Source organism: Cebus imitator, unplaced genomic scaffold (genome assembly GCF_001604975.1).
Source record: "Cebus imitator isolate Cc_AM_T3 unplaced genomic scaffold, Cebus_imitator-1.0 Scaffold230, whole genome shotgun sequence".
In the NCBI taxonomy this organism is placed as follows: domain Eukaryota; kingdom Metazoa; phylum Chordata; class Mammalia; order Primates; family Cebidae; genus Cebus; species Cebus imitator.
The window spans coordinates 578,732-583,352 of NW_016107545.1; the positions used below are offsets into that span (position 1 = coordinate 578,732).

General features: G+C 43.4%; 1 protein-coding gene across 1 annotated transcript in view; it reads left to right on the forward strand.

The window, feature by feature from the left end:
* HELLS (helicase, lymphoid specific) overlaps nt 1-4,621 on the forward strand; it is a 55,017-nt gene that overhangs the window by 16,279 nt on the left and 34,117 nt on the right. The gene's annotated exons all lie outside the window — the stretch shown is intronic.

Sequence of the window (4,621 nt, forward strand, 5' to 3'; positions counted from 1 at the left end):
ACCATGTTGACCAGGATGGTCTCGATCTCTTGACCTCGTGATCCACCCGCCTCGGCCTCCCAAAGTGCTGGGATTACAGGCTTGAGCCACCGCGCCCGGCCCTAATATTATGTATCATTTATAGGTGAAGCTGCCAAAATGTTTGAAGCTGTCTACCAACCTTTGGTAGACTTAAGACTAATCTGAAACTAATGTCATCTGACCTTCATAGACTTTTCTTTTTTTGTTGAAATGGAGCTCTGTGGTGGCCCATGCTGGGACACAGTCTCGGCTCACCGCAGTCTCCATTTTCTGAGTTCAAGCGATTCTCCTGCTTCTGCCTCCCGAGTAGCTGTGATTACAGGTGCCCACCACCCTGCCCAGCTCATTTTTTTATTTTTAGTAGAGATAAGGTTTCATCGTGTTGGCCAGGCTGGTCTGGAACACCTGACCGCAGGTGATCTGCCCACCTCAATCTCCCAAAGTCCTGGGATTGCAGATGTGAGCCACCACTCCCATCCTTTTATTTTTTAAGTGGCTAATAGGCTTATACCTTTAGGTTGTTCTGGTTTTCTTTTTCCTTTCTTTTCTTCCTTCCTGCCTTTCTATCTCCCTTTTCCTTTCTTCTTTTCTTTCTTTTTTTAAGACAGGGTATCACTCTGACTCAGGCTGTAGTACAGTGGCACAGTCGCAGCTCACCTCAGCTTCCACCTCATAGGCTCAAGTGATCTACCTCAGCTCCCTGAGTAGCTGGGACTACAGGTGTGTGACACCATGTACAGCTGGCTAATTTTTAAATTTTTTATAGCGATGAGGTCTCATGTTGCCTAGGCTACTCTTGAACTCCTGGATTCAAACAATCCTCTTGTGTCAGCCCCCTGAGAATACAGGTGTGAGCCAGTGTGTCCTGCCTTATGCTGGTTTTCTTATTTGGGTTATTTTTTTTTTGAGACGGAGTTTCACTCTTATTACCCAGGCTGGAGTGCAATGGCGCGATCTCGGCTCACCACAACCTCCGCCTCCTGGGTTCAGGCAATTCTCCTGCCTCAACCTCCTGAGCAGCTGGGATCACAGGCATGCGCCACCATGCCCAGCTAATGTTTTGTATTTTTAGTAGAGACGGGATTTCACCATGTTGACCAGGATGGTCTCTATCTCTTGACCTTGTGATCCACCCACCTCGGCCTCCCAAAGTGCTAGGATTATAGGCGTGAGCCACTGCGCCCGGCCTTTTTTGGGTTATAGCTAACAGTAATAGCTCTGACTACCAGTTATCTTGTGCTTAAGTACCTGGTGGACTTATATAGCATTTTGCCAGGAACTGTGGAAACAACAGGTGTGGAAATAGAGCTTAAAATTACATCTAATAGCTGGGTGTAGTGGCTCATGCCTGTAATCCCAGCACTTTGGGAGGCTGAGGTAGGTGGATCATGAGGTCAGGGGTTCAAGAGCACCCTGACCAACATGGTGAAACCCCATCTCTACTTAAAAATACAAAAATTAGCCAGGCGTGGTGGTGCACACCTATAATCCCAGCTACTTGGGAGGCTAAGGTAGGAGAATCGCTTAAACCTGGGAGGCGGAGGAGGTTTCGGTGAGCTGAGAGCTCACTGTTGCACTCTAGCTTGGATGACAGCGAGACTCCCATTTCAAAAAAAAAAATACATCTAATATGTTCCGGAGAGGTTAGGGGAAAGGGTGGGGTAGTAGACACTATCTGACCAGAGCAGAGAGGTGTTTTAGGGAAGAAGATGGTCTCCCAAAGGACCATCTCCCAAAGGAGTTAACAGTTGTTAAAGGAGTGTGAATTTGGCCTAGTCAGAAATTATTACTATAATTTAAGTTTTTATAACCCCTAACCTTGTCTTAAGAACTTTATTCTTTTTCCTTGTTGAAGACTTTTACAAAACTGAAATCATATGCTCATTTCTGAAACCAGATTCTTTTCTTCTTTTCTCACTTTTTACATCAAAATATGAATGAATTAGAGCATCTTCAGTTCTGACAAACCTTAAATGTTTCTTAGCATGTTTTTAATGTGTCACATTCTTACTTGTTTTTCCTTGAAGACAGTCTCCCTCTCTACCCCAGGCTGTAGGGCAGTAGTGTGATCTAGGCTTACTGCTGCAACCTCTCCTCCCAGGTTTAAGCGATTCTTATGCCTCAGCCTCCAAGAAGTTGCCTACCACTACACCCAGCTAATTTTTTGTATTTTTAGTAGAGATGGGGTTTTGCCATGTTGGCCAGGATAGTCTTTAACTCCTGCCCTCAGGTGATCCTCCTGCCTTGGTCTCCCAAAGTACTGGGATTACAGGCATGAGGCACCATGGCTGACCACATTCTTATATTTAAAAAAAAGCACAACTATATTGTCTACTGTTGTTCTTTTACCTGAAGTTCAAACTCTTTAGATCTTCATAAGAAAATTTTATATAATACCTTTCCTTTTCTCTAGGGATGCAGTGATAGTTTTTCGTTTAAAAATAAGTCAAGGGACCAAGTGCTGTGGCTCACACCTGTAATCTCAAAACATTGGGAGGCTGAGACGTGTTGGTCACATGAGGCCAGGAGTTTGAAACCAGTCTGGCCACCGTGGTGAAACCTCGTCTCTACTAAAAATACAAAAGTCAGCTGGGTGCGGTGGTATGCATCTGTAGTCCCAGCTACTCAGGAGGCTGAGGCAGGAAGATTGCTAGAACCTAGGAGTCGGAGGTTGCAGTGAGCTGAGTTCAAGCCACTGCACTCCAGCCTGGGCAATAGAGCAAGACACTGTCTCAAAAAAAAAAGTCAAGGCCCACTAAAATTGATTATGGTATCTACTCAACTTGCAGTTTAAAAAACCACTTTTAGGCTGGGCACAGTGGCTCACTCTAATCCCAGCATCATAGGGAGGCTGAGGCTGGTGGATCTCCTGAAGTCAGGAGTTAATTGACTTCCATAATCCTAGTCAAGCTCTCATTTATTGTCAAAAGTACCAGATTGGCTTTTCTGAAAAACAAATTTAATTACTGTTACCCTCTATTACTTTTTATGGTTTCACAAGGAATTGTATTTTCTTAATGAAAAATGTGAAAATAAACAAAATATAAGAAAATCACCTGAAAAGCTGTCACACAGATAATCACTAACATTTTGGTATAATGTATATATTTTTTATTTGTGTTATGGAAAATCTCAAAAATTACAAATGTATAGGGGATAGTAAATTGATTGTCCGCCTTTATTAGTTTTTAATTCTGGGATATTTTGAGAAAAATCTCAGCAAGACTATTTTTTAGAATCATAACCATAATGGTTATACTTTTGAAAGTTGATAGTAATTCCTTAGTATTTAAATTTCTCAGTAGGCTAATTTTTATTTTTAGGGATGGGGGTCTCACTGTATTGCCGAGACTGGAGTGCAGTGGCTATTTCTGGGTATGGTCATAGTGACCACAGCATCAAACACCAAGGCTCAAGTAATTCTCCTGCCTCAGTGTCCTCAGTAGCAGTCCAGGGACTATAGGCACTTCCCACTGAGATCTGCTTAGCTGAAAGATTTAAAAAAAAATAGTTCAAATCAGGATCCAAAAAAGTTCTATAAATTGCATTTGACTAATGTGTAAATGTGTATCTTGGCTCTCTTTTACATCTACAGTGTCTCTCATCTTTTTTTTTTTTTTTTTTTTTTTTTTTTGTTTCCCCCCTTTTTTTTTTTTTTTTTTTTTTTTTTGACAAAGCCTTGCGCTGTCGCCAGCCTGGAGTGCAGTGGCCCATCTCTGCTAACTGCAACCTCTGCCTCCCAGGTTCAAGTGATTCTCTGCTTCAGCCTCCTGAGTAGCTGGGATTACACGCGTGTGCCACCACTCCCGGCCAACTTTTTGTACTTTTAGTAGAGACGGGGGGATTTCACCATCTTAGCCAGGATGGTCTTGATTTCCTGACCTCGTGATCTGGCTGCCTTGGCCTGCAAAAGTGCTTGTATTACAAGTGTGAGCCACTGCTCCTGGCCATTTCTAATCTTATTTAAAAACATTATTTGTTGAAGGAAACAAGTAATTCTGTATCCCCACATTCTAGACTTTGCTGATTGTATCCCCATGATTTCTTTGCCTCTTGTGTTTCCTGTCAAGTATAAGTTAACTATAGTAACTATAAGTTAAATATAGAAGTTTGCGATTGAGGGTTTTTTTTTATTTTTATTTTTTTTGAAACAGTGTCTTGCTCTGTTGCCCAGGCTGGAGTGCAGTAGCACCGTCTTGGCTCATTGCAACCTCTGCCTCCTGGGCACAGGCAATCCTCCCCCCTCATCCTCCTGAGTAGCTGGGACTATAGGCATGTACCACCAAGCCCAGCTAACTTTTATATTTTTTTGTAGAGATGGGAGTCTCACCATGTTGTCCATGCTTGATAATTTTTATAGGAATGCTTCAGGCCGGGCGCGGTGGCTCAAGCCTGTAATCCCAGCACTTTGGGAGGCCGAGGCGGGTGGATCACGAGGTCAAGAGATCGAGACCATCCTGGTCAACATGGTGAAACCCCGTCTCTGCTAAAAATGCAAAAAATTAGCTGGGCATGGTGGTGTGTGCTTGTAATCCCAGCTACTCAGGAGGCTGAGGCAGGAGAATTGCCTGAACCCAGGAGGCGGAGGTTGCGGTGAGCC